Source organism: Chinchilla lanigera, unplaced genomic scaffold (genome assembly GCF_000276665.1).
Source record: "Chinchilla lanigera isolate Chin_1 unplaced genomic scaffold, ChiLan1.0 scaffold00017, whole genome shotgun sequence".
Classification (NCBI taxonomy): Eukaryota; Metazoa; Chordata; class Mammalia; order Rodentia; family Chinchillidae; genus Chinchilla; species Chinchilla lanigera.
Window position 1 is genome coordinate 16,444,884 of NW_004955418.1, and position 24,872 is coordinate 16,469,755.

Below are 24,872 nucleotides of genomic sequence, written 5' to 3' on the forward strand. Positions count from 1 at the left end.
CCTCTTCCCATTTGCAAAAGATCTGTCTCCCTATTTTGTATTATCTATATTTTATTTTGTCCTTTATACTGTGGGTTTCTCATAAGAGGAAACCACTTGATATTTAAGCTTGTGTTTCTTATTTGTTTCACTGAATATTATGGTCTCAAGTGGTCCTTTAAAATACAACTACTGGAGGAAAAATAATACTGTCCCTTTTCCACTTTTTACAAAATTTTCTCCCTACCATCTTGTCTAGTGAAACTCTGTATCATCTCTAACCTTTTTTAATTATTATTTTTATTCTCTGTAATGGTTTGATCCATCTTGCATTCTTACATCTGATAATCTGAGCAACTTCATTGAAGATAACAATGTGTAATATAATTTTTAATTCCTATCATTGTTTTTTGAAATCCTGTATCATTTTTAATGTTTTCACTTTGTTTTGTTTTTGTCTGTGATGTGGGTATCTTGCTATTGTTCTTTTTCTTACTATTCACTTTAAAATAAAATAGAATAAAAATTTTCTCATTGTTTCTGGTCCTGCACCAGACTGAGGCAGAGGTTGTCAAAGTACAGTTCCCAAGACCAGTAGTATTAGTGTCATCCTGGGATCTATTAGAAATGTAAGGGGCTGGGGATTTAGCTCAGTGGCACAGCACCTGCCTGGCAAGCGCTGGGTCATGAGTTCCATTCCTGATACTGGGAAAAAAAAAAGAAAGAAATGTAAAAACCCAGGGCTCACTTATGGCCTGCTGAATCAGAAACCTTGGAAGCCATGTCTAGAAATATTTGTTTTAACAAACCCTCCTGGTAATTCTGAGGAACACTCAAGTATGAGAATCACTGGTCTAAGGTAACCTTCCCTTGAACCCACCTGAATGTGACTGCCATACACCAAATTTCTTTACTTACAGTGCAGACACTCAGGAAAGAACGTATACTCAAATTCTTGGTCTTTTTCTGCTGTTCTATTTTTCACAGGAATCAGCTTTTACACCAATTAATTACACAGAGCTATACTACAATAAATTAGAAATAACTACAACGTCTTTGTCAGTCCCTCAGCTAAGAAATAGACCCTCTCCATCCCCTTGAATATGTTTGCCTTATATCTGCTTTGAGCAACAAAATATAGCAGAAGTGAAGTTTCACTATTTACTAGATAAGGTTTTAAAGAAGCTAGCACCTTCCACCACCCTGCTTCTTAAAGTCCAGCCACCATGATGTGAAGATGCCTAAGCAGCCATAAGGAACAGCATAGGAGGTTACTAGAAGAATCAAGGTTGACAACTGACAGCCATCAGCAATTGTCTATTATGTAAGCATCCCATCAAGCTCCCAGATAGCTTCAGCGCCAGACGACTTTATGTGGAACAGAAGAACCATCCTGCTGAACACAGTCAGCCTAGAGAATTAAGAGGTTTAATAAAGTGGTGGGTGTTTAAGCCATCGAGTTTGATGGGAAAAGATATGAAACAAGAAAGAACCAAAACATTAATTCTCATTGCTTCTGAAAAGTACTGTCCAAGTCAAATTTTTATGGATTCTATTTACATAAAATTTATGTCTGGCTTAAATAAACTGACTCCTCTGGCTTCCTACAATACCACTTTCCTAATATTCCCCTCTCCTTTTATCTAGATAAATCAATAACCAGAAGTTGCTGCTGTACCTTCAATTGTTGAACCTCATCATAATTTCCCTACTTATGGGTGTAAAATTGATGCCTAATTCCCTTGTCTCTCAAACCATACTGTTAGGAGAAAGAAAAAGAGAAGTACATAATCTCATGAGAGAGCTTTAATAGAGTTCTATCAAAGAGAGGAGTCAGATTTGCAACCTAAATAAAAATCTTCCTTTCCATATCTATTCTCAAGTGCAATAATTAAACAAGATTAGAAACCTGGTCATTAGTGTAAAGTTATAAATGAGTTACCCCAGTTATAAATTTCCTTTTGGAAAATAGACACAAGAAATGAAAAATGAACTCATTCTAAGATACCGTATCTACTATCTGATGGCTAAAGCAAGTTGATTTTCACAGATATCTAATGAATTTAGGAATCAGTTACTTAAAATTAAGTCAAAAACTAAAAATTCAAATTATAAGTATATGTCCCAATGCCACAATTAGCAAAGGACCAATCTTACAAAGGGTTCATGCCCTTGCAAAAATGACGTCTGGCAATGAGTTTTAGAGGATGAAGAAATATCTGTGTCTCCCTATCTTGAAAATCCAACATAATGTTTGATATATAAGAAGTGTCCAGTGTGAATTCATGAATGAACAAACACATGAAGCTCATAGCAAAGGAAGAAGGAAAAGGAGCCACAGTAAAGGTTAGGAAAGATAACAAAGACTCTCTAATGTGATTACCTCCATGAACAGGCAACACTAAACGTCTCAAAGGTGCTTTCTAAACAGTAGTTCTGATGAATAAGCAACTGGGATATAAATCTTGGTGAGCACTTGTAAGTACTGGTACCAGCAGCTAAACAGGCCCTGCTGCTTTGAGCTCTCCAAGGCAAGTTAAGTCGGGAAAGAAGAGAGACAAGACTTGCAGCACCTTAAAAGGACCTTGAAGAAGGAAAGATCTTATACTCCTTCCTGCCCAGTCTTTTAGATCTTTCTCAAAAATGAAATCAATAGTCTTATCATAATAAGAGGGGTCGTCTTGTCACAAGAAAAAGTCAATACCATATACAAGGAACAATCTACCTGCAATTTTTAATATATCAAAATTCTTTTCTTTTTCTTTTCTTTAAAATTCATTCTAGAGACCAGTTATTTTTTTCTCCATTTCATTCTAGAGACCAGTTATTTTAGTTATTCTTCATGAAAGGGAAAAGAAGATGGCTGTGGGTAGTTCTATCACTTAAGCTGCTCAAACTAGGATTTAAATAATTTGTTTCCATCTTGTGCCTCCTGTAGCAGTTTTGTTTTGCTTGAAAGATCACTCTCCCTCTCTTTTACCATAGCTTCTACTATCTTCATTTCCTTTTCCTTTTCTTTCAGTACAACTTCAAGTTCTTCAAGTCGTGATGCAGAACATGAGTCCCATAGGGTTACATTGTGCTACTTCTTGAACATGAACCTTTAAAGATACATTTTCTTCTTGAAGTTCCTATAACCATTCCCCACTATTGGCTAGATCTTTCTCTTTCTCCTCTAAAATACCCTACATGGTCCTCATCCATTCTTCCTTTCCTTTTAGTAAATTCTAGATTTAAGAAGTGATAAATAACTGTTGAGCCTTTTGAAGCTAACACACCAAAATTCTTGGTGATAATATTCAAGTATTAAAATTTCTACCAAAATACATGAATGCAGCTAAAACAAGTTATATGCTAATAGGAAGATTTGGTGTTTTCTGGGCATTAAGACAGCTAGTGCATTTTACTGTTTTGATTTCTTTATATTATTTAATTTCATGCAGGTTTTTGATCTTGCCCTAATCCTCAGAGTCTATGCTACCAAGTATATCTGTAGTAATAAATACTTCCCTCAATATCTGGTTCCTAATTATTTGCAATAATTTAGTGATATTTTCTGAAATACAAATAAGTATAAATATACCAATACATGAAAACTACACAATAATACTTTAACAAGTCAAACTTAGAATCTGTTTTCCCATATCATTCAAACAAAGGTCCAATAAATACTTTATGTGTATTTGCCATGTTTCACAATACATAAAAATCAAAGAGTCAAATTTTACAGCTGTCAGGGAACATTTTGTTACTAACTGGTCCAAATCCTCATTTCACAGATGGAAAACTCTGATGTCTGTAGAGCTAAAATAATAGAGGCTTATTAAAGTAAATGGTTATCCAAGCTCCACTGCTAATTCACAGACTCGCCTATTCAATAATTACATATTGAGCTAGCATCTGAGGACCAGGTATTCTTCCCTACCATGGAGAAAAAGGATGAAAAAGTTGCATCTTGCCCTCAAGGCACTCTATTTAGGGACAGACCCATAGGAAAATGAAAAATGCCACTTTGAGTCAGAGATTCTATAAGATAGGCTAAGTGCTATCACCAAGCAGAGAGCAAATCCAACAGGACCAGGGGTTAGAATGAGGAGTATATTGGAGAAGGCTTCACAAAGATTTTAACCACATATTAAAGGTGGTTAAAGGTACATGCCTGAGCAGTACTGTTCTCATCTGGATGGAGCTTAAGTTAATCTAGCAAGCCAATTTCACAAGTCAGGAAGAAGTCAACATAGTATGTTACTGCTTACATAAGAACATGCATATGGTTGAGTCATGTGGGGATAAAAATTGAGTCACTCTGTTCTTATATTCTCTTGTAAATATTACATCTCTGTGGTGGATTAACTACTGGTCGACTTGAAATATCCAGCTGAACTGAATCAGTGTGGTTCTGGGTGTGGAAGGCCCATCTGAGGATTGTTGTCAACAGCATAAAAGCAGAACTGGAAGGTAAGATGGTGTGCTGCTGATTCTCTTAGAGAAGGCTGTCGTGCTAGTTTTCCTGTTATGAACTCAGCTGTTCTTACCATCAGAGGAGCTCAGGTTCTTGCTATCTCTGAGGATGGATGTGGTTCTCTTTGGGGGAGCTATGGTCCTTACCTCAAGTGTCACTTCCTGGCTCTAGTGCAGATCCCTCTGCCTGCTGGCACAGGTCCCTCAGGCCACTGGTGCAGACTTTCTAGCTTCCACCACTGACCTCTGGGCTTTCCCAGTGCAGATTCTTGATTAATGATTCGCTTGACACATTGTCGTGGGCTCTAGGTCTCCAGCTGGACTCATGGAAGATATTGCCATGGGCTCTAGATCTTCAGCTCTTGGACTCGTGCAGGATATTGCCATAGGATTCAGGCCCTCAGCTGGACTCTTTGGGTCTCTAGTGTGTGGACAGAGTTCCTGCACTCTTTTGAATCTGTCTCTTCAAGTGAATATTATTTTAAAAATCTTATAAATTATGTGTCCTATATTAAATCCATTTCCTTGTAAACCCTGATGATACCTAATTATTTGATACCTAATTATTTCTTACTGTATTTGTTGAATTATATTATGTACTTTTATGATACCTAATTATTTCTTACTGTATTTGTTGAATTATATTATGTACTTTTATAGTTATTTACTTTTAAGTTGTTAAAATATCATTAAGTTGAAGATGGGGGAAAGAAAACCATTATCCCTTACTGAAATTCTAACATTGTGATGTTGACTGATATTCCGAAGAATCTAGTGAGTAGCACTAGAGGGTCACATTTTAAGGTCTGTACTTAATCTCCTCTTTAGCCTCTTTGAAATGGGCTTCCGTTTTAATGTCTAACTGGATAAGATTATGTAATAACACAAGAACTAGGAAATAGGGCCAATTAGTACATGACTCATGAAGGTGTTTTGGATGTACTTTGTTTTGAAAGAAGGATAGAAAGTTGCCAAGTCTCACAGAAATCATGTTTGTTCCCACACTTGAGCTAAATGATACAAAATTTCCTTAAGTAAATTTTTCAATATTTTCCTGCTGCACTTATACCCTATCTTTTCCAAAAGACATAATGTTAAAAGCTAAGTTAGGGCCTCAGGGAAAGAAAATATATTCAATGACAAGTAAAAGCAGGAAGAACCAACCTACTATAATTTAACATTTACAGGTTTTAAGAATCTCAATGATAACAACTTCAAATTCCCACACATTGCCTTGAGAAAAATATTGTCTCTTTGCTTAATCTGCCATTGAAGCTGTCTCTGTAAAACACAGAGTAAAATGAGTGGCAATTTTATGCTTGATTTAGTCAATATAAACAATCTGCATGTGCACAATTCCAGTTCAAAACAGAATACAATATAGTCAATTGAAGTATGCACATTGACCAAATTAAGGAGATGCAATAAGTCAAATTCTTCTTCACAAACCATAGGGCTTCTCAAAAATCACAAAACAAAACCAGCAATGGCAGTTCAGGGTAGGATTTTCAATAGCCAGCTTGCACACTGTAAGAGAGGAACAGAATTTATCAAGATCAAAAATGTTTTAAAACATTCAGTAAAGCAAACTGGGATGTGTTTTGGGTATCTGTTTTTGGTCCTTCTGGTAGATCAGTTATACCATCTACTTGGGAATTAGCAAGGGCACAGTGGTCTTCTCTGCTCTCAACTTATGTTCTCAATCATTTGGAGGGGGGATAAATTTTCTGTAGGTGACCACATAAAGAAACACTATTATGGACCAAGAATATGTGTTCCTTATCATTGAGTGAAGAATGAATCTAACTGGAGAACACCAACCATTTCTACGCAGCAATGGTAGTTTAGTGTTGCTAGATCTCCAGCCTTGTCAAAAACCCCCAGAAGTTCAGGCTTTTGTTGTAGATCCTTGTTACTAATTTTAGCTTCAAGAAACCAGACAAAACAGGTCTATATAATTAATTTGGCCCATAGTGGAATATCTCTTACCCTTACAGGATTTTCACTCGCTGAAACAATAATGCAATGAATTATATATTTATCTGACCAATTATTTTATATTCATGATTTTCTCTATATTAGTTTAATTCTATATGATTTTCTTTTATCAGGTGGTCATAGTTCTGCTCTGTGTTAACTACAGAAGGCCCAGCTATGAATAAACTCACATGATATCAAGAAGTCACTGTTCAGTGGTAGATAAAAGCCGGGAGCTAAGTGAAGTAAGTTTAATAGAGTAGTGTATTGTGGATGAACAAGGGTTGAATTTACGGTGGTAACAATGGCAGATAAGCTTGTAAAAAAGGGATAGCAAAGGCCTCAAAGTCTGCTGTTATCATCTAATGAACAAATAAAGTGCACTAAGTGCTGTTTGCACTGCACATACATTACCCAATTTAATTTCCACCCAACTATTACAAGGAAAGGGCTACCACTATCTCCATTTCATAGATGAAGAAATTGAAACTTAGTATTGTAGAGACAAAGTCTGAGGCCATGGCTGTGAAGGGCAGAGTGAGAATCTGGATACATGTCATCCATCTGATTCCAAAACCTGTACTTTCAGCCACTATGAGATTACTGAGGAATTTGGATTTTGGCCTATATGTAATGGAAAACAAATGAAGAATGTCAGACCCACGTTATTCTGTTCTGTTCTCAAAACATTCTGTAACATAAATAATGGAAAGTATGATTAGTTTTATATCTAGAGAAACCAAGAAAAGTTAAGCAATTTAAGGCAAGGGTAACAATGGGCTCCTAGCACCCAAACAACTCAAACACTAATGCAGGACCCATGCTGGTTTTATGTGTTTAGCACAAATTATTTTCAGGATTCTTGGTGTATTTTCAACAAACATACTGCTTCACATTCAGAAATTCCAAGAGCACATTCCCAATTAAATCCTCTTCCCAGCAAAACCCTAGCCATTTCTAGCCAAGTGGTTTCTAATTTGTGATGTCAATCTAAGAAATACAAAAACCTACTGGGACAAAGATACAGCAGTCATCGACATCTTCTATATAGCCAATACTGCATGCTGAACTGCAAACTCCATTTGAATGTCAATAATGCAATAATACTACACTAACTATTCTCTTTTGCACTCTAGTAACTCTTTAATAGCATTCCTTCCATTGGCTTATAATTGCTATAAAGCATTGAAGCAATCAAATTTCCAGTTTATAACCACATTGTATTCATGTCTAATAAAAGTTTATACACACACCCTTCAGCTTTCCTACAAGAAAAATTTAATACCCTTTATGTTGTTCAGGGTAAGACTAATAATTATCAGGGGATTACTTATTTTTAACAGTGATTTAACATGGCTCTCCCTAGAATATGAAAAAGATATTTCTCTGCTTACAGAGCAAATGTTGCATAAACAGATGTACATTCTGGTTACTTCTGTCCCTCAGATATGCCACAAAGCTACCCTGTATAATCTTAATGCTTTCCAGAACATATATTTATGTACATATACTTTCTCCATAAAAAATAAAGATGATAGTAACCACTTGTTGGGCATATATATATATATATGTATATATATATATATATATATGGAAATTGAGGGTCAGAAAAGTTTAAATATTTTTTAAGTAGAGATCTAGGAAATGAACCCACAAAAATCTGATTCCTAAGTTCATAAAACACTAAAGGTAGTAAAAAGTCTTACAGATAGGAGAACAAAAGAGAACACAAAGAATCTTGAAGTTTATCTGAAACATTACATAGGAAGATATTAGCAAATGGAGATTATTAAAATAAGCAAGCATAAAATTTGTATACAGCAAGAAATTGAATATCAAAATATTAAGAAAAATTATACAAAAGGGATAATATTTACAAACTATAACAAGTAGCAAACTAGGAATAAAGAGAAACTTTCTCTAATTGATTTTTAAAAATCAAAAGATCTATAGCTTTTGCCTACAAATAAGAAGCTGGTTGCTTCCACTCTTAGATTAAGAAAAAAAAATGCACTTCAGGCCACTCCTATTCATCTTTGTACTAGGAGTTCTAGCTAGTGCAATAATACAACAAAAGGACACAAGAGATAAACAGACTGGAAAAGAGGAAATAAGATTGTCTTTATTTGCAGATTCCATGATTTTCTGTGTGGAAAATCACAAAGAAACAGAAACAACAAAAACCTCCGGAAGCAAATGAGCAAGTACGCCAGAATCACAGGATACCATGCTTGATACCACCATGTCAATTACTTCTCTGTAGACCAACAATGAACAACTGCAATTTGGAGCTGTAAAGAAAATACACATATATATGTGTATAAAAGGCAAATATGTGGAAAAATATAAAACTCTGATGAAAGAAACTTTTAAAATCTGAATAAATAGACAAATATTCTGCATTTGTAAATTAAAACACTCAACATTAAGATCTCAGTTCTTCCCAAGTTGGCCTAGAACATCAACGTAATCCCAACCAAAATTCCAGAAATCTATTTCATACATATTGAAAAATGGATTCTAAAGCATATATGAGATGACAAAATACCCATAATTGCTAACACAATATTAAAGAAGAAGAAAGTTACAGGGCTCAAATTACCAAATTTCAATCCTTAGTATAAAGTGATAGTGATCATGACAATGTGGTATTGGCAAAATAATACAGTGGAACAGAAAAGCATGCAAACATAAACTCACACAAATATAATCATTTGAAGATACAGCAAAGGCAGTTCAATGGAAAAAAGTATTTTCCATAAGTAGTATTAGAACAACTGGATGTTCATATGCAAAAAAACCCTTAATATTCATACCTAATAGTTTCCTAAAAATTAACTCAAAATAGATCACAGACTTAAATGTAAAATGCAAAACTATGAAAATTCTAAAAATACTGAAAAAAATTTCTGTGTTCTTGGTTCTAATGCTGCCTGGTTTACAACACCAAAAACACAATCCATGAAAGGCTAAATTCATAATTTGGAATTAAACTTTAAAATTTCTGCTCAGTAAAAGACACTGTTAAGAGAATGAAATATAACACACACTTGGAGAAAAAATTTGCAAAATGCGTATCCAATGAAAGATGTTTATACAAAATTATTTTTCAAAAACTCTTAAAAATCAACAATAAAAAAACAGAGCAACTGGGGCTGGGGATTTAGCTCAGTGGTAAAAGCGCCTGCCTGGCAAGCGCAAGGTCGTGAGTTTGGTTCCCGGTACCAGAGAAAAACCAAAAAAAAAAAAAAACAGAGCAACTGAAAATAGAAAAAAGATTTTAACATATATCTCAGAAGATGATATTCAGATGGCAAATATATGAAAAGATGTTGGGCATAATTTGTTACTAAGGAATTGTAAAATAAAACAAGATACTGCCTTATATCCACAAGAATAATTGTCAGGCCAGGAATATAGGTCAGCAGTACAAGTGCCCACCTAGCAAGTGCAAGGTCCCAAATTTGATTCCCCATACAAAAAGAAAAAAGAATACTTGTCATCCACCAATAATGATCATTTAACTTCTTCCTTTCCTATCCTTATTCCTTTTAGTTTGTCTTGTCTAATTGCTCTGGCTAATGTCTCCAATACGATATTGAATAAGAGTGGTGACAGTGGACATCTTTGTCTTGTTCCTGATTTTAGCATGGAAGCTTTCAGTTTTTGTCCATTTAGTCTGATGTTAGCTATTGGTTTGTCAACGATAACTTTTATCAGATTGAAATAAAGACCACCTATTGTAATTTTCTGTAAAGTTTTTATCATGAATGGGTGTTGGACTTCATAAAATGTTTTTTCTGCATCTATTGAGATGATCATATAGTTTTTGTCCTTGGCACTGTTAATATGTTGCATTATATTTATTGATTTGCATATGTTGAACCATCCCTGCATTCCTGGAATGAATCCCACTTAGTCATAGTGTATAATCTTCTTGATTTGCTGCATTCTGTTTGCCAATATCTTATTGAAGATTTTCACATCTATGTTCATGAGGGAGATTGGCCTGCAGTTCTCTTTTTTGGGTGGGTCCTTCTCTGGTTTTGGTATCAGGGTCATGCTTGCTTCCAAGAATGAATTTGGGAGTATTGTTTCCCTTTCAGTTTCATTAAAGAGTTTCAGAAGTAGTGGTATTAGGTCTTCTCTAAATTTCTTGTAGAATTCAGCACTGAATCTGTCTTCTCTTTGTTGGTAGGTTTTTAATTACACCCTCAATTTCACTGACTGATACTGGTTTATTTAAAATTTTTATATCTTCTTGATTCAGCTTTGGTAATGCTTGTGTATCTAGGAATCTGTCCATTTCTTCTGTATTTTCCATAATGTTAAAACCCAAGTTCTTGAAGTAGGTATAGATGATCTTTTGGATTTCTTCAGGATCTGTTGTGATTTCAACCTTTTCATTCCTAGTTACAGGGATTTGAGTCTTTAATTTTTTTTTTTTTGATAAGGTTGGCTAAGAGTTTGTCGATTTTATTTAATCTTTCAAAGAACCAATTTTTCAATTCATTAACTCTTTGTATCATTTTTTAGTCTCCACTGCAATAATTTCTGTTCTTATCTTTATAATTTGTTCCCTCAAAGCATTCATTGTTGGTGGGTCCAACCACTGCGCAAGACATTTTGACAGATTTTTACAAAGTTAAATAAGTTTTATCATATGATACAATAATTGTACTGATAGGCATTTACCTAATGTAAATGTCTGCACGCAAAAAACTGCACAGGAGTGCTTATAGCAATTGGATTTCTAGCCACCAAAAACTGGAAGTAAGTAAGAAATTCTTCAGTAAGTAATGTCTACCCACATAATGCAATATTATACAGCAAAAAATGATGGGAACTATAAAACCATAAAAGATATTCATTAATCTTATATACACTTTGCTGAGTGAAAGTAACCTGACTGAAAATGCTAATTTCTCTACAATTCCAATTACTACATCACATTCTGTAAAATCTAAAAGTAGTGAGACAATAAAAAGATTCACAGTTATGTGAGAGGGATGGAGGAAGATTGAATAATTGAAATACCAGGAAAATTTTAGGCCACTGCAACTATTCTATGTCACTAAAATGGTAGATACATGACACTATAAAGTTGTCAAAATTTACAGCCTTTTACAGTGCAAAAAGTGAACCTTGCATTACAAAAAAAAAAAAAATTCATGAGGTCCTGGGACCACTGGATTGAATGCAGAGTGCGACAAAACTGTGTAACCACGTGGGAAACAATGTCACAGGAGAGAGTAGAGACAACAGGTGCTGATCTAAACAAATGAAAATGAGCCAAATCCGAAAGATTAAAAGGAAAAAAAGCTGTCATACATACCGGACCGTTGTGGACAAAGCTATCTCCCTGGGAGTAGGGGTTAGCAATTCTGATGCTGCTATAGACGATGAAAAGATTAAGAAAATGAGTGACAGTTGGGAGACCCAGGTTTTTCATTGTCAGAGTGGGAGGTTACAGATAAGCAAGAAGAGAGATTGAAATTGTTCATGTGATACTGGATTAGAGTTGGAGGCATCAGTAAGAATTTATGTTCAGCATAATATAGACACAGATGGCTACATATAGAAAATGTATCCATGTATGAATATGTACATATTTCCTTTCCGTGTTAACTTGGAGGTCCTTGAAGCTGTGACATTCCCAGAGCAACAAGCATACCAACAGTGTGTTCAGATTTTTTTCTAATATAATTTCCAATAAAAAGAACCAGGGCTCCTTGGAGAAATGGCTGATTCTACAACTAGGGCAGGAAAGATACAAGATAAGCCTGGAGTATATTGCTACCTCAGAAATTGAAGAAATGCTTTTTTAAAAAAAAAAAAAGCATAAAAAAGCACTATGATAGGGTATACGTCAAAGAAGCACAAGAGCCAACTAAAAGAGTCTTATAATTGGGTAAATGGAACATTTGGGCAGCAATCAAACTAAAATAGTATCAGATAATAACCCAAAATATAAACTTAACATCCATGAATCCACATTGACATAAATAAGTAATTGAAAAACTATATAAATAGGGAAGAAGAAACTAACTTCCCTGGCAGAAGAATTACAAATTATTCACATAAATATTGCACCATCAAAGGAAGCTGAACATAGCTCTCCACTGCCTAGGCTACACGAAGTGTGGAAGCATAGTGAAAACTTACAGTTGAGAAACATAAACACAAATTCAGCGGGGTGATTAAGATCACCACCAATAATAATAAAATGTGCTCACAGAATGTACCTTTGACATGACCTAATTGGCACATTAACTCTGTGCTCTTTCTCCCAAATACCCATAACCCCAAGCTAATTATGAAGGGAAAAAAGAAAATCAGAAAATCCCATTCTATAAAGTATCTGATGAGTGCTTCTCAAAGATCATCAAAAACAAGGAAAGTCTGAGACACTGTTGGAGCACAGAAGACAATGAAATGTAATGTGGTCTCCTGTAGGGTATCATGGAGCAGAGCAAAGATGTTATAAAGAACCTCTGGGAGTATCAGTATAATATGGACTTTAGTTAATAATACAGCATGTTAGTCCATTAATTATGACAAATGTATTCTTGCTAATTTAAAATGTTAAGAGGAGAAAATGTACAGGCTTGTGAGAAAGAAGGGGATAGTATGTAAACTCACTGTGCTATTTCACAATGGCTCTATAAATTTCAATTGTTCTAACATTAGAAGTTTATTGAAAACACACACAAATAGATTACTAGTGCTAAAATATAAACCATTACATATTTGAAAAAGAAAAACAACTTGAAATAAGACCTGGCAAAGGCTCTAAACAGGATATGAATAAGAGAGGAAACCCAAATGACCATAAAAATTAACAAACCAACCAACAAAAAGAAGGTATTGACCTTATCAGGAGACAAAGGAAAATAGAAACTAAAACCTGATACTTATTTTTAATCATCAGTTTGGTCTACAAAAATATCCAGGCCTATAAACATATTCAGTGTTTACAAGAATGCAGAAAAATATACACTCTGCTACAGTATGGCTGATGGAAACGTGATAAGCATGGTTAGTAAAGTGTGGGGCAATATCTGATATAATAAAAAACATGTACAACTTGACCGAGTAGTTGCCCTTGGGGGTGTCCAACCTAAGGCAATAAAAGCATCACAATGAAAAGATACATGCATATTATGACATTGTCATGTTATAAAATATTTTAGTGGTGAAAAATCACAAATAATCTTAATGTCCAGCAATAGGGCAACAGTTAAATAAATGATGATGTATACAGACTGTAGACTATTACGTAGCTATTAAAAAGAGTAAGATAAATGTTTACTTGCCTGGGGAGACTATGTCATCTTAAGTAGCAAAAAAAAAATTACAGAGGAATATGTAGAATGTGTTGGTATTTTTAAGATTCTGTAAATGGGCCTGTATATGTAAATATATTTGGAAGCCTATACATCTAGCTGTTACCATGGGACAACAGGATGTGCCTTTCTATTTAATCTCTTAATACTCCTTAGATATGTATATACTAAAGTAAAATAAAGCTTCAGGTATGACAGTCAAATGCTTCATTTACCTGTGAGGTATTCGGAAAATAAATAAATGCCAACGCCGCAAGGACTAGCCCCTGTCTAGCTAGATACACCGGATATGATCCTCGTGTGCAGCAGCATCACAACAAAAAAATGAGAAGACAGTCTTCTCCATGGAACCAGAGTAACCTACTTTCTCATCAAGAGAGAAAGCACCAAGTTGTTTATCTTTTTCTGTGACCTACATACATGAGAGAAACAAGCACGGTAGTCTATTTGGTTCTAGGGGTACAATTGCTAACTTCCTATGAGTTGGGAAGCATTCAGACAGAGTGACAATTCAGAGCAACAGTGTTTTGGAAAATGAAATGAAGTTCTGGGTTACCAGCTCTTTCACAGGAGGGTACCAAACAGTGAATTCACTTCCAGTGATGTCAACAGCCATGGAGATGTTTGAAACCAGATTCAGTCAGCAAGAGTAGCAGAGACTCTCTGAGTCTCAGAGTACTCAGAGACACAAACTCAAGTAAGTGTCGAAAAACAAAAGAGAGAGAGAATAAATTTAGCAGAGTATTTAAGCTGTGCCGTTTCTTCTACACGTAACACACGTAGCACAATAAAAGCTTCATTCAGCAACACAAATAAAAGATGACATGAGAAGCTACTTGATCTAATCTTTAGCATTTGGCTAAACTATAATCAAACCCTGGCACAAAGCAGTGTCAGTGAAGGAAAGGAGGGAGCCAGACAGGGAGGCAATTAGAAGTAAAGTAATTAAAGAGAAATGTTGAGTCTCTAGGAGAGAAACGCTATCCTAAATTTACAAGAGTATAGACATAGAAAGGAAGAACTTCTAGTGTCTTCATGGATGGAAAGAAAAAAATAAAAACTATAGGAACTTTTATAGCTAAACTGGTTAGCAGAGATCTTACAAATGCAAAAAAAAAAAAAAGATCCTGCTGTCAGAATATAAGATTTATGAGCATTTGAAGCACATCCACAGACTTTATTGTAAGTAAATTCTCTAGCCATGTGTAACATAGGTAACATGACAAAAGGACAGAAACAAAGGAATCTACATGTGAATAAGTATAGTGAATAAGTATACGGATGTGTTTCAGATTAGAGTTTCAGAAATATCAAGACAGCAAGCAGGAATCACATCTCAGGAACAGAGTATCTTTTAAAAGCCTTACTTTGGGCTTACCAAGGCATTTGCTGAGGAAAAAGGAATGAAATAGGAAGGAATATACTGTGACCAGAGAGAAGAAAAAATAATATTGAGAGATTTTCAAATATGTGTGTATACCAGTTCAAAGACACTTTCTGTTTTTGTCATAGACTCCTAAAAACAGACTGAAAAAATATCTCCAGAAATTTTAAGTCTCTTTCTATAAGATAATTTTGAAAAAAAAGTGCTGTAAGAAAAAGGCAGAATAGGGTTGGGGATGTAGCTCAGCAGCACAGCACCTGCCTGGCAAATGCCAGGCCCTGAGTTCGATTCCTAGTACCAAAAGAAGAAGAAAGAAAAAGGCAGAATAATGAAAAGACTACTAGAATAAGAGTCAAAAACCTAAAGTTCTAGCATTGGTTCTGCCTCTAATGCACTGTGGTACTTAACATATTCTATACCATTCTCTGCAACTTGAGAGGCATACAGTATCTTACTGTGATATGAATGTGCTCTAATTGAAATGTGTTTTGCTTTCAATGGAAATTTACTTGTGCTTATGGTTCTGAATCGGAGCCAGTTTCCCATATTTTGCTTCTGGAAGTAAAGCTATCATCAAATCTGAGCCAACTGTTTTCATTACAAATTCCTATAATATTTGAAATTCTTACCTGGAACTGAATGGTCTAGACCAGCAGGTTTTAAACTAGTTTTTCAATTCCCTCCAGTCAACAAGCTTATTAGACAGAAGACTGGTGTCCAAAAAAGAAAAGGGAAGCTGCTTTGTTAAACACAAGAGGGGCAAAGATAGAGCTTGGTGCACTTAACTATTCCATTGTGTTTTCCCACTGAAACCCTAAGCCTTAGTCTCAGTGCGGTAATCAAGGTCCTAAAAGAGCTGACCACAGAGTAATATACACACACACATGTGGAAGTAGAGGTTGAGGAACACAGCTTTGCTCCAGTAACTGCAAAGCCTCCATTTCTACAGAGAGGGAACTAACATCCTTTAACCTTCACTTAGGATCCGTTAGTCATGAACACAGATGCATGCAAAGGCACTAGACTGTACATGGTCCTCTATTCTAGTTCTTCAGATGATCCCAAATATGCTCAGATGAATATTTTATTTAGAGTACCATCAAAACTAAAATACTACAAACATAAAAGCAAAACAGTATCACAGTAGTAGATCTTCAAGAACATGTTACTTACCCCCTCCAAAGAATTCTTCTAAATGTTTTTGATTAAAACTAATTTCAGGACAGCAATGCAAACTCAATGTTCCTTCTCAAAAGCCTGTAAGATATGTATCACACCTCCTGAAAAGTTCCTTTACTTTGGATGTAGAGAGTGAACAGTGGGCATAAAATTTAATGGCAAATTCATCAAGAGGGCAGCTTCACCCCAATCTCTACCTCTATAGGGACTCAGCAATACCTGGAGCCCTTGGACAACCAGAGAGATTTCCACAAACACCTGACTAGATGCCTACGTGCATGAGTCTGATTGTAGAAAGTTGGTTTGGTATTGAGAGCAAGAAAGAACTCTATGAACCTCAAGTTGTAGGAGAGTCCTTGATTGTGATGAGAAGGTAAGAGCCATATGAAATATACAGAGAGGTAATAGGTTAATGGTTCCCAAAGACACAAAGAGACACCTGCTATAGACTGAATATGGTTTGAGAATGTGCCCCAAAATTTCCTGTTTTGGAAGCTTGATCCCTAATGTAACAATATGGGACTTGGTGGACCCCATAAGATGTGGCGTCTAGTGGAAGATTCTTAGGTCACTGGCAAAACTGACTCAGAAGGGATTGAGGTAGCTGTGATGAAATTCCTAACCTCTCATGAGTCAAGATATTATGAGTCACCTTAACTCCTGAATTGGTCATTGGCTTCCTGGTTGATGATAAACCTCTTGCTCCTACACGCACTCCTACCATAGCCATCCACAGCCAAGGGAGTCATCACCGGAGCCTACACCATGCTGTTTGGACTTTCAACCTCCAAAACTGGGAACTCAAAAAAATCTCATCTTTATAAAGTTAGCTTAGCCTGCCTCATCTATTTCATTATTATAGTAATGCAAAACTGATTAATACAGCATCTAAACAAGAACTGTTTAAACCAACCAATATTGCTGAGTGCTTGCTACATGTTCCATGCATTGTTCTAGGCAATAAGAAGACAGCAGTGAAGAAGCCACAAGTCCTTGCATGTGGTAGGAAGGGGACTTGCACTCAGGCAGCACAAAGGAAATAGAGATGTGATAAATGGTGACGATTTTGGAAAGGATGTAAGAATAAGACCTTCACAAAGGGACATTTGATGTGATATGGTAGGATGGGAACATGAGGATGGGAAGAGAAGGAGAAAGATAAGTATGTCCAAGAACTAGCACAAACTAAAGCTCTAAGGCAGGAAAATACCATGGCCATCCTGGGGACAAGAAGCAAGCACTGTGGCTACAGGATATTGAGAGTGGGTGCTGCAACAGTGGGGTGAGATAAGCCCCAGCACTGCAAGGGTTTACATTCTACACTCAGAGTTATGAAAAGCCAACGGAGGGTTTTAAACAAGATAGTTTGTTTTATTGACTTCTTTAAAATATCACTTTGCTGTGAAAAAAAAGAATGTGGCAAAGCAAAAGCTCAAAAAAAAAAAAGTGATTAGAATGGAGATTAGAATTCCCTTGCTGTTGGTCAGGAAGGAAATGGTGATGTCTTAGGATCAAGGGTGACAGTGAGAGGGGGACAAATAAATACTCTCAAAGTTTATTTTGGAAATAGAACTACAGAATTTCTGATGGATTAGTTATGGGAAGTAAGGGAAAAGGCAAAATCAAGAACGATTCCTAAAACAGGCGTGGTGGTGTATGCCTATAACCCCAGTACTCAGAAGACTGAGGCAGGAGGATCACCATGAGTTCGAGGCAAGTGCAAGGCCAAAACTTTCACTGCATAGTGAGATCTTGTCTAAAAAATGAAATAAAATAAAATAAAATAAAATAAAACATTCCTAGGTGTTAGCTTACGTAATTGGAAATGTGGCGGTTTGAGTGGAGACCTAAGAAGAAGTCAGCACAATCTTGGGAAATAACTCAAGATGGTTACTAAGGTGACCCAGACATCAGCTAGAGATTCTCTAGTTCTTGATTCCTATGAAGGACAACCTTGAACCTTCAGCTCTACATCTTGGAGAGAGCCAGATCTCCTCAAGACTTCCTTTCCTAAGAGCTTAGTGTCTCATCCATATGCTCTACATCTGCATTCTGTAACCTCACCTCCTTCCTCCACTCCATTAGCATTGCCATCATTTTCTTTTCCTTTCTTTCATTTTTGAAATGTATGTGAATTTTCTTACTTCATGCATTTATCCATAAAAACACTAAAGGCACTGTATGTACTGTCACAAGATTGGCATACTGATTTCAACAAAGAATAACTAATTTTCAAGGATGTCTTACTGCCCTGGATTTTTATCACAGGTAATCAGGACAATGCTATTCTAGTTAATACTGTTTAGAAACAGCTCCACAGTATTGGAAATCGTGTTTTTCTGCTTGTCAAGGCCTTGTTACATTTTCTAAATGGTTTCATAGAGTCCCTGTCACCCAAGTCACATTGTTCTTGGTACATATAATGGAGAAAAACATTTCTGATTTCATCTGCAGCATAATTGTTGTCAAATGGATCTAGAAATGCTACCAAGCTCTTTATTTCATACATCTCTGCGCTGCAGTGGTCATTTTTATATCAAAGTCTTCATATTACTAAGCAATTTCTTCCCAATAAAAGCAGTGATTCATGGCAGCTCTTGACAGAGAGAGACAGCATGTGTTATTTTAACCCTGCCCCATTCCTTCTAGTGCAGCATTAGCCAGAGGCCCAGGAACCAGGACTTCCCACTTCCTGCAACAAATTCCAGTGAAAAACACATGCTCCTGTTGACAACTACCTCTCTCGCCCACCCAAGAACCACTCACCACAGAACAAACCCACCCAAACCTAGTCATCTCTGGACTTTTTACCCACTTTATGAAGGTTTGGGGATTTGCCAAGGTTATAAACAGACTCTTATCCAATTTCTAATCACTTTAAATGTTAGAAGAACGTATCTGAAACTATGGTGGCAGAGATTAAAATGAGTCTGAGTACTATGTGTGTATATCTAGAGTATAATTTCATCGAGAAATATTTGCCATACACCTACAATAAACCAGAAACTCTAGGTGCTAAGGATAGGCAGGTGTATAAAATGAACACAGCTGTTACCATCAGGTAGCCCAAGTGTCTCAAAGTCTTTGGGTTTTATTTCAGGTGCAGATGAACCAACACACTTCACTTAGTTTGGGTCTCCTATAAGCCTTTAAAGTAAATAAATCAAAGATAATAAAAGATTATATTAGTCAGCATGGCATTACTACAACCAAGTAACTGAGGCAGCTAACTTAACAAAGAGAATAGTTTCTTTGGCTCACCATTTGGGGGATCGAAGTCCAAAGTCAGGTGAGGGCCAGGTTTGTTTGGCATCTGGAGGCAGGGGATGATAGTATGGCCTGGTATCGCATCTGGAACAGGAGCAGAGACAAAGAGGATGGGTGGGGCCAAGTTTTCTCTTTTCCTAACGACTCTCTCAAGAGAATTACCAAAGAGCTTGTATGAGAACTCCCAAAGAGGTCATTTGAGAAGCACCTTACACTGCCCTGTGCTAAGGACCTCTCACAGGGCCCTACCTCCTAAAGGCTGCAGCACCTCCCAACAGTGCTGTTCAGTGCCATCACAATGAACTCTCGGGGGACACTAAACCCACACCTAAACCATGGCAAAAATTTCACTGAAGCTCTATCAGTGGCTCTATTTTTGCAAGTTTTCAAGTGAATTCCTATACTAAATGAGATAATCTGTCTGAAGGAGCCCTATACATTACATGGTATGATATAAACAGTGAGAAAGTATCATTTTTGCCCTTCCATATGGTACACATTTAAAGTAAATTTTACTGGACTTAAACTGAGATTCTGCAAGAAACTTAAGCTCAAATGCCCAAAGGCACCAATGGACATAATGAATTCATTTCTGTCCTGTGGGTCCAGGAGGGAACAACCTCTGTGGGACTCGCAAGAAACCTACAAGAACAACCACTCCAGTCTTTTCCAGGAAGGCTTCCTTCTCTCATGTAAACTTCAGCTAAAGTTCCAAAAGGTTGGGGGACAGGATGACTTTCACCCTCTGTTTTAAAAAGCAAAATTAATTTGAGGAGGAAATCTAATTTCATAAAGGCATGGAACCTAGAACAACAAGAAAAACTAAGCCAGAAGCCAACAAGTCTGCAGAGAACTAAAGAAGCAAAGAGAAAAGTCAGACTCAATGAAGGTGAGTGGTCTAAGCAAAACAACTCTGCAGAGGCTAGAGCCAAGGAAACGCTAGTAAAGACCAAAGTCAAATCCAGTACAAGGAAAAGCAAAAAAACAAGCCCCATTCACAAAGAGACAAAGCAGACAAGCTTAGATTCCTCAAGGAGCCCAAAACATTTAGACTGACTGCTAGATGCTCACATACCCTACAATGCTCTAATCATGTGAAAGGAACCAGGAGGTCCCTAAAAATCTCACAGCTGAGAAACTACTCAGATACGTCAGAAGTTAATTTGACTTTCCAAAAAGTACTTAAAATAATTTATTTTAATTGCTCAGTGTCTCTGTCCCAGACAGGAAATTACCTAACTCAAGGACATAAAAACTCATCATGGTCTTATTCAAAGCTAACAAAGACACAACAAAAATTAATTTGTAGGACTCACAAATACTTCTCAAATGAACATGGAATTGCCTACCTCCATATAGTTCAACTGTATGGACTATACATGCAATGATTCATAACACAAAGCTAGCATTACCAACGAAGTTTATCACGACTCAACTTTAAGCAAGTGATATGAAAATTAGATTTCTACTTTAATGCATGATTGTAAGCTGCACCAGTTGCCAAAGTTAACACTGGCAACATTACATGCCAAAAAAGCTTTTAAATGCCTGGGAGGAACATGCTTTCCAAAACTGTTAGAAAAAAAATATTTTTAAAAGAGTTGAGAACAAAGATACAGAAAGAGACAGACATACAAAGTGAGAGAGAGAGAGAGAGAGAGAGAGAGAGAGAGAGAGAGAGAGAGAGAGAAAGCTTTCCTCTTGCCATTCAATATTCCATAGGAAAACTATAAAGCACACTGTGGTCTAAAGAAAATAGATCTTTGGACTTCTCAATCAAGGGCAGAAGGAAACAGGCTGTCCTTTCTTCTGCTTCTTTATAATGCATCAGTACAACTAGAAGGTGTGGTTAGAATAAATTACTCCAGGTTTTGGCACAGTAACTGTCAATTCTCAAGGATAGCAGTTCTTTCTCAAATAATTTACAGTTTATTTTTTTGTTCTCTGCAGTTCTGGGGATTGAACCCAGGGTTTTCAAAGGGAGCTATACTCTGGCTCAGCTTTTATTTTTTATTTTGTGACAGAGTCTTGCTAAATTGACCAGGCTAGGTTTGAACTTGCAGTCCTCCTGCCTCAGCCTCTCAGAATGCTGTGATTACAAGCATGCACCACCACTCTTTGAACATGAACATCAACAACAATGACAAGAGTTGGTCATAATCATCGTGTCTTTATATCGGTAACAATTCAATTGCATCATTTCATAAAAATTGTAATTTCTGATAATGTAGCTAAAGCCCTCCTCTGCTTACTTTTCACATTTTCAGTGCTTGCCTAGAGCTTCTGGCATGCTAGGTACATGCTCTACCACTAAGCTACACTCCCAAACCCTCTACAAATTTTAAACCAACTAAGAAAAAATTATCTGGGATATCACTGCAAATAAAAGTGTCTATTGTGCCCTCCTTGGTCTGTAATTTGACATTTGATAATAATGCTAAATTATTCCAAGCAAAAGGCTTAGGTCATTGAACTGTTCAAATACCATTGCTAATGAAGGTTGAGGTAGCAAACATATTTATGCCCCTAACTTACAAAAGATGTCAATCAGGGCACCTTCAAGGCATGGAGCACTGACCCACTTTATCACTGTTTTCAAGTATCTAGAGGTGGGAGTCCAGTGTTTGGATTCAGTTGAATTTAAAATCTGATTTCCGCATTTATTCATTTTAATAGCCTTAGCCCTTTTACTAGTTCTCTCACTTGCAAAAGGGAAATACACACAGCACAGTTGTGGGGGTTAAAAGAGGCTCTTCACAAAGTATTTTTGTAGTCTGTGGTATGTAGAAATGAGCAAATGTTAACCGTCATTATTACGAGGAAATGCAGGGTTTTAGGCTGCCATAATTTGAATATTCCCAAATATAAAGCTTTCGTAGACTACAATGGTTTCCTGAAATATTTAAAGTAGTTTACAAAGATGTTTAAAAATGCAAAATTGTTAAATCAAAATGTAAATTCAAACAGAGAGGAAAAGCAAGCTAAAGGGGTGAAATGTTAAAAAGAGGATCGTCATCAGTTACAGGCCAAAGATAAACAAAATAATTATAGGAAAATTCGACAATCAATTGATAATAAAGCAGGATGGGATTTGTCTTCCTAAAAATCTGGATAAAAAATACCTTCAACAATGTCCTTACAAAAGATAAATTTCATAGGTTGCTTTTCTTCCCATTTCTCACACCTGCTAGGCAACTGCTGTACAACTAAACTATGCCTCCATCCTTTAAAAAATTTTATTTTGAGACAGTCTCACTAAGTTACACAAACTGGCCTCAAACTTGAAATTCTCCTGCTTCAGCCTCCCAAATAGCCAGGATTACAGACATGCACCCCCATTCCAACACTATAGGCCTGTTTTTCAATAAGTTCTCTCCAAAACTTTCAGTATTTTTTTTTTTTTTGGTAAAATTAGAAATCCTACAATAAGTGAACAAAAACTGTCTGAACTTGAGAAATTAATAGTCTAACAGATCTCATGCTGAATTTTCAAAGGAATTCCCAAAGAAAACTTTCCTGAATGAAAAGGAACTCTGTAACAATCACCCTCCATGAAACAGGCCCATCACTTTCTGCCCTGAGCCTCCTGGAACATGGTCTTCATGGGAAAAAGAGGAAGCCAGTACTTTCTGATTGAATGGAGAGCACCGCTGCAAAGGAAGCAAGAATCATCCCAGAGATGGCAACTGGAAGAACTCTAAGATTTGAGCTTTATCACCTCTTCACGACTGTTCAACTCTTCTGTCTTTTAGTAAGTAACGTCAAAAGTCTGAAAATAAAAAGAAACATCAAATTAGGAAGATTGCCTGCCGCACTACTGCCAATTTGGAGAGGAGGAAAAGGATGAAGGGGAAGAGAAGGAATGTCCTTGGGAACAGACTCTAAAATAGTCCTCTGGGCCAGGTAATTCCTGGCAATAGCAAGTAGATGACAAAGAAGAGATGCAGAGGTATAGGAAGGGAAGAATAATAATATCTGACTTTTACCGAGTGCTACCTGAACACTTGAAGCTGAAGATTTCAAATTCACAATGACCTTGTGAAATCAGTACTATTATTGTTCACTTTTTGAGAAAAAGGGAACAAACACAAAAATATTGAAATCATTTGCTTGCACTTTCAGAGCCTGCAAATGGTAGCGGCAGAGTTCAAAGCAGGCAGTCTAGAAGCCCTCACACCATGACCTACATTTGATGAAGAATCCACTCATATGTCTTATCCAGTATGTCACCATCTATGTTAGCTTTGAACTTTGAAAAGCTAACCTTTAAATGCCTGCCCATCCCTGCAAAAAATCAATGAGGTCACTATAAATAAGAAGTTAAAATTATTCATATTCACCATCAAATAAGACATTTATGGAGTTCATAATCACTGGGTTAGCACCCCAAAAGTTCACTTTTTAAATGTAAGGGCACTTCAGACAGCATTTAAAATGTTAAGTAAATCTGTCGTCAATTTTAAAGAATACATATCCTGATTGATTTGCTCTTACAGGCCTTACATACCTCTGAGTTAAATAAGTGGTTCAGAATAATCTGCATGGAATCTGAGCTTGACTTTGTAAAATATGAGTACTAATGATATATATAAACAATCACCTTGAGTTAAGATTATCTTTGTACCTATGAAAGAGTAACATTTTGTTCTAACAATAGGGATAATCTTTAAAAATATAATCAAGAAGGGCAGAAGATAGCCATGTAAGACTAGTCATTAAAGTTAATTGATATTCTATTCAAACATCAAAGGACAGGAAAAACAAGGTAACAGGACATAAAATGAATTATATTAAGATAAGTGTACTGCTATCATCAGTACACATTATTATGCATTAGTAGCTGATGTAACCTTCAGTTCTGTAAAACAATTTACAACATTTTGTACTGCTCTTATTAAATTACCTCACATTCATATGAAATCAATGTTTAAATATTTTTCACTATTTAAAAAATACAGGTATAAACTACTGTCACCTTGCTTATTAAGCAAATAATCATGTCTGAACTCTTCCTAAGAATAATCAGCCACTCTTTATATGATAAAAATATAAAGAACAATATGGAACAAAATAAGATTCTTACATTTAAAGACTTTATACAATTAGATTAAAAAATTGAAAGTTGTAATAAATTATAGTTGAATCTGAGCAGATCGTATACTTAGGTGTATGTATCAAAATACATTAAATCAGAAAGCTTTGTAAAGGAACAATTAAAGATAATTAAAGATCTAGGATTAAATAATTTAGAAAATAACAAGCCCAAGGTGTAACTTAAC

At 36.0% G+C, this 24,872-nt stretch overlaps 1 long non-coding RNA gene across 3 annotated transcripts in view; it reads right to left on the reverse strand.

The window, feature by feature from the left end:
• Positions 1 to 24,872, reverse strand: part of LOC102012860 — a 73,328-nt gene that overhangs the window by 29,098 nt on the left and 19,358 nt on the right. For 2 of the 3 annotated variants that reach the window (XR_001233536.1, XR_260562.2), the window contains exons 1-2: positions 23,312 to 23,366; positions 19,588 to 19,677 (exon numbers count right to left, since the gene is read on the reverse strand). This is a non-coding gene — a long non-coding RNA (uncharacterized LOC102012860). Of the gene's footprint in view, positions 1 to 19,587; positions 19,678 to 23,311; positions 23,367 to 24,872 lie in introns of those variants that run through there. The other variant, XR_260563.2, reaches the window with a different exon arrangement.